The sequence below is a fragment of the Jaculus jaculus genome, chromosome 2 (genome assembly GCF_020740685.1).
Source record: "Jaculus jaculus isolate mJacJac1 chromosome 2, mJacJac1.mat.Y.cur, whole genome shotgun sequence".
In the NCBI taxonomy this organism is placed as follows: domain Eukaryota; kingdom Metazoa; phylum Chordata; class Mammalia; order Rodentia; family Dipodidae; genus Jaculus; species Jaculus jaculus.
Window position 1 is genome coordinate 52,096,428 of NC_059103.1, and position 16,859 is coordinate 52,113,286.

A 16,859-nucleotide genomic window follows, 5' to 3' on the forward strand; every position below is an offset into this window, starting at 1 on the left:
AAACCTCCCTTTAAATCCTTACCAGAATAGACCACATGGAGAACCACAGAGTAATCAGGACATGATAACAAGATAGGGGAAGTAGATCAAGATTCCAAATTTAGTGATGAGGTAAAAACGTGGAGTAGTAGAACGTAAGAGAAATGTGAACACCTTTAAAAAGAACCCAAAGGTTTGAATTATGGGTGTGGTGGTTTGATTCTGGTGTCCCCCATAAACCCATAAACTTAGTTGTTCTGGATGCTATGTTCCCCGGCTGAAGGCAACTGGAAATTTGCACTTCCTGGAGGCAGTGTATTCTTGGGGGTGGGCTTATGGATGTTATAGCAAGTTTCCCCATGCCAGTGTTTGGCACATTCTCCTGTGGCTATTGCCAACCTTATGTTGGCCAGGGGGTGATTCCCACCCTCTGCTCATGCCATCCTTTTCCCCTGCCATCATGGAGCTTCCCTCTCAAGCCTGTAAGCCAAAATAAACCTCTTTTTCCCACAAGCTGCTGTTGGTTGGGTGATTTCTACCAGCAATGGGAACCTGACTGCAACAATGGGCATACATGGTGAAAGAACTTCAGGTTAATGGCACTGAAATGTTTTCAATAAAACTATAGAAGAAAATAGAGAAAGAGGTGTATCTAGGTATAAGAAGCACATACAGGGATGAAGAGATAGCTTAGCAGTTAAGGTGCTTGCCTGTGAAGCCCAAGGACCTAGTTTCTATTCCCCAGAACCCATGTAAGCCAGATGCGCAAGGTGGCACATGCATCATCTGGAGTTCATTTGCAGTGGCTAAGGGCCCAGCACACTCATTCTCATTCTCTCTCTATCCCTCTCTCAAATGAATAAATAAAATATTTTTTTAAAAAAAGAGGCATGTAGAATCCAAATAAACAGGACCAGAAGAAAATCCCCCACACAATATATTCAAAGAGTAAATACATGGAGTAAAGAAAGGGTACTGAGGGCTATAGGAGAGAAACTGCTCATATTATATAAAGGCAAGCTCATGAGAATAACAACCAATTTTTTAGTTGGAAACTCTAAAGTCAGAAGGGCTTGGAATGATGTATTTTAATACTGACAGAATATATCTGCCAACTCAAAATTTTATACCTAGCAAAATTATCTTTTATAATAGGAGAAGAAAAAAAAACTTATCATGATAAAATCAAGCTAAAAGAATATATGAGTACTAAGTCAGCCCTACAAAGGATACTGGATGGACTATTCCACATTGAAGAGAAAAATATTCAAGAGGCTACAGGAGGAAACCCCATAACCGAAGCTAAAATAGTTGGAAAACAGATGAAGGTCAAGAAAACACTATACTCTACAAAATAATCAACATGGAGGGGATTAGCTCACACTTTTTAATAATAACTCTGAATGTTAATAAACTTAACTTGCCAAACAGCCATAGACTAAAAGTCTGAATCACAAAACAACAGGATCTATTCTTTTGCTGTTTTTAAGGAACTCACCTTAGAAAGATGAATGCAGCTGGGTGTGGTGGTGCACACTTTTAATCCCAGCACTCGGGAAGCAGGGGTAGGAGGATCACTGTGAGTTCGAGGCCAGCCTGAGACTGCATAGTGAATTCCAGGTCAGCCTGGGCCAGAGTGGGACCGTACCTCAAAAAAAAAAGAAAGAAAGAAAAGAAAAGAAAAGAAAAGAAAGAAAGAAAGAAAGAAAGAAAGAAAGAAAGAAAGAAAGAAAGAAAGAAAGAAAGGTGAATGCAACTTTAGGGGGAAAGAATTGAAAAAGTAATTTCAAGCAAATCAAATCCAGAAACAAGTTGCTATTCTAATAAGACTTTACACCAAAATTAATCAGAATACTAAAAGAAGGTCATGTCACAATGATCAAGGGGACACCAAGCAAAGAAGCATCTAAGTTCATAAAACAAAACCTACTAGATAAACTTAATTTATAGATAAATCCCAATACTCATAATGGTGGGCAACTTTAATACCCTACTATCACTAACCAATAGGTCATCTAGACAATCGGTCGTATATGAAGACATTTCTTAAATTTGAAAAAAAATAGGTCATCTACACAAAAATAAACAGGAACGGTAGAATTAAATGACATCATAGACCAAATGTTCCCAATGGACATTCACAGAAAAATACATCCAAACACCACAGAATAAACATTCTTCTCAGCAGTTGATAGAACTATCTCTAAAATAGATCACATAATAGGACACAAAGCCAATTTTCAAAAATTTAGGAAAATTGAAGGAGCTCCTTGTATTATGTCTTAACACATTGTAACAAAGCTCAAAATTATAAGAGAAACAATTTAAAATATACAGGTGCCTAGAGATTGAATAGCATATTTTTGAACAATGAATGGGTCACCAGCAAAGAAATTAAAGAGATTAAAAAAATTCCTAGAACTGAATAAAAATGAAAACACAACATACCAAACCCTATGACACACTGGATAAAGTGGGATGTTTATTGCTCTAAATGCCTATATTACAAGAACAGAAAGAACTCGACTAACAGTGATGAACCCAAAGGCTTTGGTAAAACTGGAACAAACCAAACTCATAACTACCACATGGCGAGAAAGAAATAAAATCATGGCAGAAATCAATGAGATAAAAATGAAGAAAACATCTTTTTAAATGAATAAACCAAGAGTTGGTCCTCTGAAAGATAAACAAGATTGATAAACCTTACCAAAATTAAATAAAAAAGAGAGAAAGAAGACCCTTATCAATATGATTAGAGATAAAAAAAAGAACACTACAACACATACCAATGAAATTGACAAAATCATAAGGATTTACTTCAAAATCCTATATTTCATCAAACTGAAAAATCTAAAAGAAATGGATAAATTTCTTGACACATATGACCTACTAAACTTAAAATGATAAGAGATAAATAATATAAACATATATAACAGGTGATGAGTTTGAAGCTGTAATTTAAAATATTTCTATCAAAAAACTTTGTACATCAATATATCATGCTGGAACTGAGAAGGAAACGAGTTCCCTCCCAGATAAACCTCTTAGTGCTGGGAAGTACCATGGGAACTGCTGGGGAATAATGGTCACCAACAGTGTGAATAAACAGGAGATCCTATAAGATATAAAATCAAACAGCCTGGTATTAATTACACAGCTATACCACAGCAGAACACAGCCCATGGGGGTAACCAACTGTTCTCAGATTGGGCATGAGGGCTGCTCAGTTGAAGAGAACTCATACCTTCTTGGAACCAAGTCAGAATTGATGAATAAGAAACTCATACTTCAGAGAGAACTTCCACTGCTCTTTGGCTAAGAAGAAAGCGTATACACATAATATTTATTATAATATAATATAATATAATATAATATAATATAATATAATATAATATAATAATATAATATAATATATAATATTATAAAACATATAGTATATAATATATTTATATAAAATATATAATATAATATATAATAATATTATATAATATTTATAACATTTTAAAACAATACAATTTATTTTTTTAAAAGTCCTAGTCCAGTTAAGTTCATTGCAGAATTCTATAAGACCTTTATGAAAGATCTGAAATCAATTATTCTCAAGTTATTTCATAAAATTGAAAAAGGAGGGAATACTCCCTAACTCCTTCTATGAGGCAAACATTATATTAATAGCAAAACTACACACACACACACACACACACACACACACACACAGAAATCCCTGGTAAATATAGACCAAAAATTCTCAATAAAATTCTTGGAAATTGAATTCAAGTACATATTAAAACCATAACACTCCTTGATCAAGGTGTTATTCCAAGGATGCAGAGATGGTTCAACACATTGAAATCAATAAGTATAAGAATATATCACATAAGTAGAGTCAAGGACAGAAATCACATAGTCATTTTAATAAGTATAGAAAACACCTCCAACAAAGTACAATATCCTTTCATGTTTAAAAACTCTGGAGAGATGGCTTCACCATTAAGGTATTTGTCTGCAAAGCCACAAGACCTAGGCTTGATTCCTCAGGACCCACGTAAGCCAGATGTACAAGGTGATGCAAGCATCTGGAATTCATTTGCAGTGGCTGGAAGCCCTGGGACATTCTCTCTCTCTCTTTCTCTGTCTCAAATAAATTAAATATATAAATAGTTTTAAATCTCTGGCGAGACTAGGGATGGAGGAAACATATCTTAACATAATAAAGGCTACATATATTAAGTCCAAAACCAATTATTACACTAAGTGGAGAAAAATTAGGAACATTTCCACTAACATCTGAAACAAGACAAGATGGTCCACTTTCCCCACTGCTAGAGCAGTAAGACGAGAGAAAGAAATGTCGGATATAGACAGGAAAAGAAGACAAGGAAGACCAATTATACTTACTGCAGATGATAGGATTCTACTTATATAGTACCCCAAAGATTCCAGTGAAAGACAATTAGAGCTGATAAAATGTTAGGCAAAGTGTGCAAAACTAACACTCAAAAAATAGTAGCCTTCAAGCCGGGCGTGGTGGCGCACACCTTTAATCCCAGCACTTGGGAGGCAGAGGTAGGAGGATCGCTGTGAGTTCGAGGCCACCCTGAGACTCCATAGTGAATTCCAGGTCAGTCTGGGTAGAGTGAGACCCTACCTCGAAAAACAAACAAACAAACAAAAAAAAATAGTAGCCTTCTATACCAAAATGAACAAAATGCTGAGGAAAGTAAGTCAGGGGACAGTCCTATTCACAATAGCTGCTCTCTCCATTGGCTTCTTTTTGGAGATGGCTATGGATGCTGTGTAGACTCAAAACTCATCAAACTGATGAAAATAAAAGGCTGTTCAGAGCTTGGTGCTAAAGGAAACATCTCTTTCATACCCTCTTAGGCTCAAGGAACATTACAGAAAAGAGGGCACAGTGGGGAAGCATTATCCGGGACACTACCCTCTGTGTATAAACTGGTGCATTCATGATCTCACAGTGGAAGGTGTTACCCCCATAGACCTGCACCATATCGACATAGATGATGGAGGAGAACAAAAGGAATGAGACATCAAAACATAAGAAAGACTGCTTAGAAAAGAGAAGGAGTTTCTGTAAAATGGGGTGGGGGTTAAAGAGGGTGGCCAAAAGAGGGTAATGGGAAGGGATTATGATCAATTTACACTTGTCTTCATATACTAAAAACTTCAACAAAAATATATAGATCATGGCTTGTTGGGCCTTGCGAGGCCCAGGCGTGAGGTCTAGTGGAACTTCCTGAGCTGAGCTAAAGTTTGGCGACCTGTCTCTGGCCAGCTAGGACTCAGCAAGATGCCTAATGGCTTCTGGCCTGCTACTTCCACGCAGGAGTTGGAATTATCATTTCAATAGTCACAGTTTACTTTTGGCCCTTACCTCTTCCCCCATCCTAAAATCCCCACCTTTGTCCCCAACATTATATAGGCAACTGCTCACAACAATAAAGAGTTCCTATGAGTTTCTGCTTCCACAAGACTCCCGACTCAGTGTGGTTTTTCTCCAGTGACTAGGAGAGGTTTTGAGTTGTCCAACGTCCACCCTTTTCCTCAACCTCTTGGGAGGAACCAGCTGGCCTGGTCCGTCCCCAGCACTACCTACCCACTGGGGAGGAGCCCGGCAATGTCTAAATGAAATAATGGCTCCACATAGAACAATAATTTTGACCGGAGTTCTCCCTGCCCAGGAGTCTGTCTTCTAAAGAAACTGTATCATACAGTTGATTAGATTTTTTTTTCTGTGTCTCCGAAAAGACTTCTGAGGAGGACAAGGTTCCATATTTATCAGCCCTGACTTCATCACTTGAGACCCAGGCTCTCTACGTATGTAACTTAAACTGTGATATGGCTATGACAAAGTATTAAGATATGGTTGAAGCAAGTGGACTTGAGAACGATTGCTGATCACACAATAAGCAGTACTTTCATGGTTACATACAATTGTTTGAATTTGAATTTCTTGAGCAGTGTGTGTGTGTGTGTGGTATGTATGCAGGTATACATGTGTGATTTGTATGTGTGTGGGCTCACATATGTGTGTGATGCACAGTCAATCTGTTACAGATATGTGGAGGCCTGAAGTCACAATGGGGATCTTTCTCAGACATTCTCTATTTTATGCTTTGAAACAGACTCTCATGCTGAACCTGGAACTCACTTATTGGGCTGAACTAGCTAATCAGAATGCCCCAGGAATCCCCTGTCACCCTCTCCCCAGCATTGGAATTACAGGTGTACACACCAGAGCCAGGCATTTTATGCGGGTTCTCAGGATCTGAACTCAAGTCCTCATGCTTATATGACAAGCACCTTACCCCCTGAGCCATCTCCCCAGCCTCCTGAGAAGTTTTGAGGAAGCATTTCACCTACTACACCTGAACATACAGACTCATTTGTCTAACATGGAAGGCAAACTATTGTCTGGAAATTTTTCTGGGTCTTTCACATTTCTGCACATACTGTTACCTAAGGTCCAGACTGGCGCTTGCTTTAGAGTAGCTGGTCAAGAAACTAGTGTTTCCTTCTAGAGTAAGTATACTTAAACTCTTTCTAAGAGATGAGGATTCCTTAAGTGTGGGCTCTTCCTTTACAGAGAAACTCAAGGCACACTCTTACATCCATCTGAGTTTGTCCATGTCATTCCTGTGAGACTGGGTGACAAAGAAAGCTATCTGCTGGTGCTCATGCTTATGTGGCTGTGGGTCTTGAGCACTGGAGTCCTATGTCTATGATTCAGGACTCTCATTTCTTCCACCAGCATCCATGGTTCTGCAGCAGATCAACTTGTCAAAACTTCTATAAAATTTCAGACCCTTCATCATTCTTGCCAAAATGATAAGGCATTCAATTGATTAAACACTTATGAAAATATACTCTGTGAAATTATTTCTAGAAAGGATTATTTTTAAAAAACATAAAACAAGTCACACCTAGTAGAGAAATAATGTTGCATAAGGAATGTAACCTCTAAAAAAAACCACTGCTTGTCTGTGATACTAGATTATAGAAAATTGATGCATTTTGCAAGTATTTTGCATTTAAGTTTTCTCACAGCTGGAAGTATAATTAGCAGCCTGAGGGTTTAAAAAATAGTTTTACCTAATGGTACCCCCCCTTAAAATTTACATTTCCAGTTACTTAAAAACTAACAGATGGGTTGGAGAGATGGCTCAGTGTCTAAAAGCATTTGCTAGACATAAGGACCTGAGTTCAATTCCTAGCACTCATGTGAAGAAGATGAGCATGCCTGTAACCCCAGAACTGAGTGGAGGGCAGAGAGAGGAGGATCACTGGGGCTCCCTGGACAGCCAGTTTAGCCAATATTTAGTGAGCTCTAGGTCCAGGGGAAGAGGAATAGAAAGTGTTACCCAACATCTTTATGTGGTTTCTGCATGCGTGCATGTGGGCCACATGCATCTCACACACATATACATATACCACATGCTACATAAGCACACAAAAACCCTCCAAAACTCTAAAATCATTAAAGAATTTATATTTCTGTTGGCCAGCTAAAAAGTTAAGAACATATTGTTGGGAAACATTATCAGTTAAACCTGTTCTCTAAGTGGCATCATGTAAGGCCATCTCATCTTATTTAGAATCTTTAGAGTACTATTTTAAGTCAGATCAGCTCATTCCTAATGAAGGATCTGGTCATATGTGAGTCAAAACTAAAACAAAATGGGGCTAAAGCAGCAGTTCAGAGGCAAGACTTGCTTGCAAGCCTGCTGGCCTGAGTTCAGTTCTCCAGCACCCATGTAGAGCCAGTCACAAAGTAGCATGCACTTATGGCAATGGAAGCCAAAGCCAAGAAACTCTCACAGCTTGAAGGTCAGCTGAGCTGACACACATGTGGCAGCAATAATAACAAACACCCTGTGTCTCAGAAAGAAGGCAGAAGCAGAGGACATACGTCCAGGGGTGGCCTGTGGTGGCACATGCACCCACACATATATACATTGTACAGATCCACCCAATCATACCTACACCACAAATAATAGCAATAGAAGGCTATTTTAAAATAATAATACAATAAAACTAAACAACAACATGAAAGAAACCTCTCTAGTTCCCTGTAAAATAGACTTCAGATAGGTGCACACATTGTCCATGGAACCTAACAACAGTCTATTAAAAGCATTTATATATAAAGCACTCTGGACACAATAAAAACAAGACATTTCTCCCCGTAGCAATTAATAATAATAATAATGATATCTCTTATAAAAGCATCTTCAACCCATCAGACACAGTGTAACTAAAAGCTACGTGAGACATTATTTTATGCCCCAATGTTCACATGATTGAGCTGAGCCTGAGAGAGTTTAGTCTGTTCAATGTCACACAGGAAGACACAAGGATTCTGAACTCAGCTTCTCAACTGCATAAGATCCTATATATAATCCTAATAGAAAACTGACCCACACCCCTAACCTGCACCCCAAAATGACAGAGGCTTCTGAGCACACCGTTAGACCCACGAAGACCCTTCCAATCAACTTCACCTCCTTAAGTGGCTGACAGCATATTTACTGGAAACACTGGAGTGGAAGCAATGAAGCACAAATGCAGTTGACATCTCAGGACACCTGAGCCTTTGTCAAAGGTGTTTTAAATTTCAAATCAATGTTTAGCAGTTAGTGAAAGGAAGACTGAAGGCAAGAGCTGAGGTCTATTTTGAATTTTCTTCCTAGTGAAGACCTGTGTTGGTTGACTTTATGCTTTTTATACAGAAGAACTGCCTATTCACATGGGTTTCAATTACCTCATTGGAAAAAATTCTCATTAGATATTTTCTTTATGAAATATTTTCCACTCTGCTTGTCAGTAGCAGACTCAAAATGATAATGCAAAACACGGGCTGGAGAGATGGCTTAGCGGTTAAGCGCTTGCCTGTGAAGCCTAAGGACCCCAGTTCGAGGCTCGGTTCCCCAGGTCCCACGTTAGCCAGATGCACAAGGGGGCGCACGTGTCTGGAGTTCGTTTGCAGAGGCTGGAAGTCCTGGCGCGCCCATTCTCTCTCTCCCTCTATCTGTCTTTCTCTCTGTGTCTGTCGCTCTCAAATAAATAAATTTAAAAAAAATGATAATGCAAAACATAAGACAGAATTTGAAGGAAGGGGCTGGAAAGATTGCTCAGCAGTTAGGTGCTTGCCTAAACAGCCTAAGGATCTGGGTTTGATTCCCCAGTGCCCACATAAAGATGGATGCTCAAGGAGGCTCACAAGTTTGGAGTTTGTTTGCAGTGGCCAGAGGCCCCAGAGAGCCCATTCATCCTCCTCTTCCCCTCCACACACATACACCTACACACACACACAAATAAAATAAAATAAAAAGAATTTGAAGGAGGGCTAGAGGCTCCAATAAAGTGAAGCTCCTTCCAGACTTTACCCCTAACTTTTATTGAGGGTTTAAGGCCATAAAAGGGGAGTCTAGGCCAAACTAAAAAATGTTTAGTATTCTCAGCATAAAACAAATCACACATTGCTGACTTATGTTTATCATGTCAGTTTGGTATAAGACAGAGCACAAGTTGTTGACTTGTGCTTATGGTATCAGGAAACATTTGGAGAAGCTATGGAATTTCTTGTGTCCCAGGAACTGACACCCAAGGAACATAGTTTTCCATGCTCCCAAGCTTAGCCTGTTGCAGATTAACCTGTTGTTGATGAGCATGATATCCACACCAGTGCATTATAAAGGAAGTGAGTCTTGGATCTTAGAAAATCCTGTAATATGTTTATTTTTAAAAATTAACTTGGACATGTCATTTGGTTAAATATAGAATATTTATTTTTTAAATTTTTAAAATAATTTATTTGCCCATTGTATATGTGTCTATAATGTATTTTGGTCATATTCACCTCCATTATTCTCTCTTGTTACCTGCCACTGATTTCAGAACTCATCCCTCTTCCCAATTGGTCCTCTTCCTACTTTCATGCCCTGTTTTTGAATGCCCTGAGTTAACTAGGGTTGCTTGTATGAGCATGGATGAGGGGTTAGTTATAATTATAATAAGGGGCTGGAGAGATGGCTCAGATGTTAAAGGCACTTAGTTGCAAAGCCTGGGTTTGGTTCCTCAGTACTCACCTAAAACCAGATGCAAAAAGTGGCACATGTGTCAGGAGTTTGTTGGCAGTGGCAAGAGGCCCTGGCATGCCGTTGCTCGCTCGCTCGCTCACTCTTTCTCTCCTTGCAAGTAAATAAAATATTTTTAAAAATTGTTATAAAATATCTTGAAAATGTTTGTCCAATCTTTAAAGGCAGACTTAAACAATGTCACAAAAACAGGCAAAACTTCTATCTTTACTTATTGTTTCTTAACATTAAAATGAGATATCCTATTTAAGCATAAAATTGGCATGAAATGTCAAAATAAATGCATCAGTGATATAATTAAAGGATGTTATTCTTTACAAACAATTAATTATGACTAATTTATAATAAAGTGTAATCCATATATGGTTAACTATCTAATGTTTTATCAAACTTTTATAACAGCTGAATATTTTAACTCATGTTTACCAGGAAATCCTAAAAAGCTCATTTGAAATGTATCATTTGATTATAATGATAGAAAAAACAATGGAAGATGATGGCTATTGTGTCCATAAGAATTCAAAGACTAAAAACAATATTGAAATCATTCCAGTGAATAAATGTACTTTACAGAGATCCAGAGGCTCCTAAGAGCTCATTATTAAGAGCCCAACATGGCTCAGGAAATTTGGTGGAAGAAGGGGTGGAAAGAATGGAAGAGCCACAGGGTGAAACATCATGCCCAGAGGGATCCCCCACCCCCACACAAAACCTTGACTGTTGCTCCCACAACACATATCCCAAAACCCCATGGGAATACCTGTAACCCCACTGAGGAGGGTCCCCAATGGAATGGGGTCAGGGACAAGGGAAAAGAGGGAACCAACACATGATGTATCCATATAAAATATGTTGTTAATTTTAAAACTTATAAATAAATGTGCTTTAAATACTGTGGAGCCTTATATCTGGGGTGAATCAAGCCAAATTCTATTTTCCACCTTACAGTGAATGATTCCAGTTGAGGAAGAGAAGAGTTGCTCTTTGAAAAGTAAAACATTAAAATATTTGGAGGCATGCCAAAACATCACTGCCAGAATTTTGTTTTACTGGGGAAAATGGTTGAAGGAAACAAATCAGGCAGCTGAAATAATTAATTCTGGAGTTTTGCAGTCTTGGGTTGTTCCTCGGTTATGGAACAATGACCAAGCGTCAACCTGAGTGATGGCGGTTTCACCATGAGGCTTAAAGGAGGTTCAATGCCTGAGAAAAGGCAGCCGAGTAAGGAGAAAAGGGATACTTTCAGACAGGCAGGTACTGGGCCGGGAGTAAGCCCATGGCCATTGCTTATATAAAAAGGATTAAATGTCAGAATGAAATAATATACTTCTTTCTCTTGTTTTCCTTTTATAAACTCCTGCATTTTTCCAAAATTTTTCACTGGTAAAATAGAAAATGAAAACAGGGAGTTAATGTTCAGCTTCCACAGTCAGATTTCTGAGCTCTTGACAACATAATCGAGTTGAAAGATGAGCTTTGTTGAGAGAGAAGAGTGCACCAAACTCCCAGGATTCCTTTTCAAATGAAATGCCATGTCAGACTGACTCAGAGTAGAGAGTCTTTCTCTAAGTCACAATGCAAAATATCTGAGACAGATAGATCCTCCCCACAGAGAAGAAAGGACAGAGTAGAGGCTGCCTGGCTGGATGGGGTACCCAGCAGCACTTTCCATGCCATATGGCTGAGAGACACATGTGTGGAGTTCCCTCATAAATACGGGGTCAAGAGCCTCCTCAACCTACAGCTTCCTAAAAGCCAGCACTGCTCCTCAGTGACATTTCTGTCTTACACACTCTAAAGTCTCACCTCATTTCTTGAATGGAACTTCTAAGTTACAATTTACTTTTTGGCTAGAGAATAATTCCTACCTTTTAAAAAAGAAAATCAGGGATAACAGACTACATGACCAATCATGTCTAATATTCATATTTCCCCCAAATCCACATTCATTAAGTATGAAGACCTATTATTAACTTGTAATTCCTTGATGCTTCTGTCAAAGCAAGATTTCAATATTCGCAGACACTGAGAAAAAGAAATGTTTTCAACTACTGCTTTCTAATACTGGTAAGGAAAGTTTCATTCTCACCACGAAGCTTGGACTTCAAGGACAGAAACTCCCTGAGAGTAACAGGAGTTTTATTATCCCTTGAGAGGGTCCTAGAGCTATATGGGACCTACGATGATTAATCCTTGTCAACTTTAGTGAATTTAGAATCACCATGGGAACACACTTCTGGGTATGTCTATGAGGATATTTCCAGAAAAGCTTAACTGAAGAGAGAAGAACCACTCTGAATATGAGTGGAACCATCCCACCACCTGGGGCTCCAGATCCATAACAAGGAGAAAGTGAACTGAGCACCAGCGCTCACCTCTCCTTGTCTCCCAACTGTAGATATAATGTGAACAACTATTTCATATTCCTGCCACCTGACGGCCCAACTGTGACTATGCTGTCATACAGCCTGTGGTTTTCGACAAATGTGTAGTGACATGTATCCATCCTTCTAGTACAGTACAGAATAGCGTCACTATCTTAAAACCTTCATGTCCTATCTATTAATCCCTCCCTCCTCCTTAACAACTGTTGGCCCATAAAATAAGCCCTCTTTCCTTAAGCTGCTTTTGTCAGACATTCTGTTACAGCACTAAGAAGTCACTGATACAGGACCTTAGGGGAATTCAGTCCAGCTCTGCAGAGACACTGCAGCTTGGAGATGTCAGATGAGTGATGAGTAATTTGTGAACACATGCAGCCTTTCCAGCAGTGAAATCATACTGCCTATGCCATTTCTCCATTAAGTACAGCACAGTTCAGGCAAAGGTGTAGACCCACTGATGGGCCTGGTACTCTAGTCAGTGTTAAGGAGGCAAATACAAACCACTCCTCCTCAAGAGAAGGAGCCCTGAGGTGGGCTGGGAGCATGGGTGTGCTTGTTGGCTGTACTTGGTAAGAAGTACCTTCCAAGCACTGTTCTCTGAAGAAACTCCAGGAGTTGTCAGGGCTTTGAAGTACAGATTGCACCTCTTTGGGAGTGACAAAAAATGTCTGCTACTTGTTCTATGCTTAAAAATAATAAAAAGAGCATGGAATGCAAAATAAACTTGGAAAAGGAGATTGTCATCATTTGGATATGGCTTGAGTGTCCCCACAATGGTTCATGTATCAAACTGTGACCCCCATTGTGAAGTATGTTGAGGGTGAAAACTTTAATTTTCAACTATGATGCTTACAGATGGAGCTTTGGGAAGGTAATAAGGATTAAATAAGTTCATTAGGGTAGAAACCTATGATGGAAGAGAGAGCAGAAGAAACGCATGTACAGAAAGGGTCTCCCTGTCTTGTCCTATCTTTTGCCATGTAATGACGTATGTTGGCTCAGGACTGCCATGCAAGGCCATCAGCAGATGTGTCCCTAGACCGTGTATTTCCATGATTCAAATAGACCTCTTTTCTTTTGTTTTTAATTTTTTGTTTATTTTTATTTATTATTTGAGAGTAACAGACAAAGAGGCAGAAAGAGAGAGAATGGGTGCATCAGGGACTCCAGCTACTGCAAACAAACTCCAGACACGTGCGCCCCCTTGTGCATCTGGCTAACATGGGTCCTGGGGAATCAAGCCTTGAACTGGGGTCCTTAGGCTTCACAGGCAAGCACTTAACCACTAAGCCATCTCTCCAGCCCAAATAGACCTCTCTTCATTATAAAGCAGCCTACCTACTATTTCAGTTAATAATGAAAGGGAACCAAATCACAGTGACATTCTGCAAAGGACAAAACTATGGAGATGGTAAACAAGCTCAAAGGTGGCTAGTTGTGGAGGAGGCGGGAGGGATTACTAGGTAGAACACGAAAGTTTTGTGAGACAGTGAAACTATGTACGTTGTACTAGAAAGATGGACACACGTCATTACACAGTTGTCAAAGCCTACAGAATGTACCCCACCAAGAGTAAAACCTGATGCACACACTGTGAACTTTGAGTGATAATAGTGAGTCGTGTAAGTTAGTTGTAGTAAATGTGCCACTCTGATGAGGAACATAGATTATGGAGGACATGGTGTATGTAAGAAGATAAAGAGATGGCACTTTTTTTTTTTGAACTATGTGAAACTTTATTGCCAATGAATGTAAAAATGAACCTTAATGATAGAGAAAAGCTATGTTAATTTCCCAATGATTCACTTCTTTTTTTTTCTTTTCCAATTGTTATTTTATTTTATTTTATTTATTTTTTTAATTTAATTTATTAGTTTTCTTTTCAGTAAATACAGGCAGTTTGGTACCATTATTTAGGCTCATCTGTGATCTACCCCCTCCCATTAGACCCTCCTTGTTAATGAAAATGGGTCGTGCATTGTGGAGTTAGCCCCCAGTTATTGGTACGATAAATGTCTCTGCAAATCATGACCCAACATGTGACTCTGACATTCTTTCTGCCCCCTCTTCCGCAAAATTTCCCTGAGCCATCCTGTGAACCGGATACCAGCACAAAGGGGAAGGAGACCAACGCAGAGAAAAATCAACTCCTACCAAATCAGAGAGCCAGAGCCTCAGAGGCCCCCAACACCTCAGTACTGAAGCACACCAAAAATGAACCCAACATGGCTCAGGGAGATGGCACTTTTGACTCAATTTTGCTGTGACTCAAAACATTTCTGAAAATTAATGCCTTTTTTTAAAGTAAATTCTGTTTAAATTAAACAATGGGTCTTGAACATTATTAACAAGAGAGAAGGAGGTTGGAGAAATGGCTCAGAGGTTGAGGCACTTGCCTGCTGAGCCTAACAACCCAAGTTCAATTGCCCAGTACCCATGTAAAGCGAGGTGCACAAAATGCCGCATGTGTCTGGAGTCTGAATCTGTTTGCAGCAGCTGGCAGCCCTGGCACACGCATTCTCTCTGTCAGACTCTCTTCTCTTTCTCTCTCTCCTTGCAAATAAAACATTTTTACAAAAGAAGAAGGACTTCCAATACAGATGTTCTAGGCTTTATTGGTGCTGATCAAAATTAAAAAACAATGGTAAAGAAAGTTAATGTCTGCCATTAATTAGTGTAAACTTAATGAGAATTGTAACTGCCTAATTTGATGCTTATCACAGGTATTTAAGTAAATTCAGCTGTTTAAGATTTAACTAAAAAGGTGACTATCTTAATCTGGGCACATTAAAAATTTCAATAAATATAGATTTTTTAAAAATGTTTTTCATATTTTATTTATTTAGTTAGTTCAGAGTGAGAGATAGGAAGATAGAGAAAGGGCATGCCAGGGTCTGTAGCTACTGCAAAGGAACTCCAGATGCTGTACCACCTTGTATCTGGCTTATGTGGGTACTGGGGGATCAAACCTGGGTCCTTCAGCTTCACAGGCAAGCACCTTAACTGCTAAGCCACCTCTCCAGCCTGAATCATAGATTTTAAAATGTCATAAAGCAGACACAAAGTACGACATGCAAGTGACTTTAACCACTGATCAACCTCCCAAGACCCTGAAATGTATTATAATAGAAAAAAAGACTGCCTATTTAAGAACACCATGTTGGGCTGGAGAGATGGCTTAGTGGTTAAGCGCTTGCCTGTGAAGCCTAAGGACCCCAGTTCAAGACTCGATTCCCCAGGACCCAAGTTAGCCAGATGCACAAGGGGGTGCACGCATCTGGAGTTCCTTTGCAGTGGCTGGAGGCCCTGTTGAGCCCATTCTCTCCCGCTCTCTCCCCAGCTCCTTCTCTCTGTCTGTCACTCTCAAATAAATAAAAATAAGCAAAAAAAAATTTTAAAAAGAACACCATGTCATCACTATTTTGTTGTTGTTAATTTGATTCATAAATATTGATAAATATCAACATATTGTTATTGTAAAAAAATTATGAATCATTCAAGTTAAGAAACTTCACTTTTATTCTATTTATTTGAGAGAGAGAGAGAGAAACAGGCAGGAGAAAAAGAGAGAGAGAGAGAGAGAGAGAGAATGATCACACCAGGACCTTCAGGCCACCTTGTGCATCTGGTTAATGTGGGTCCTGGGGAATCAAAACTAGGTCCTTTGGTTTCACAGGCAAGTGCCTTAACCGTTCAGCCATCTCTTCAACCCACCCTCACTTTTAATAGCAGAATTGGCATGTGCTAGCTGTTTCCCTCTCCCTCACGAGTAAAGCATCTCAGCTGTTGCTGCAGGGCCGAATTTCCAAGGATCCAGGCAGCTACTGCCATCGAAAATGCTTAAGCCAATGGACCGAGGAGTGACTACCATGGGCGTGGAGCTGGAATTTGCCAGTCAACACCTGGAAGCAGCTTTTGGATCCGGCGGGGCCAGACTACTGGCTTCTGGGTGTGTGGCACTTCGGCCTGTAGTGTGTGGACAATATAGGATTGTCAGCCTACCTGACTAAAACTCCATAAAAAGATAGCTATCTTGGGCTGGACAGATGGCTTACTGGTTAAGGCGTTTACCTGCAAAGTCAAAGGACCCAGTTTTGATTTCCCAGGACCCACATAAGCCAGGTGCACAAGGGGCACATGCCTCTGGAGTTCGTTTGCAGTGGCTACAGGTCCTAGTGTGCCCATTCTCTCTCTGTCTCTCTTCTCTCTATCTCTCTTTCTCTCTGCTTGCAAATAAATAAATAAAAATTATATATAAAAATTTATATATTAAAAAAAAAGATAGCTATCTGCAGAGGAGGTCAGGAAGGGGAATTTCAGCCAGTGTGTGTTCCCGGAAGCTCTTTCTACAGGTGAGACCTACTGCCCCTGCCCA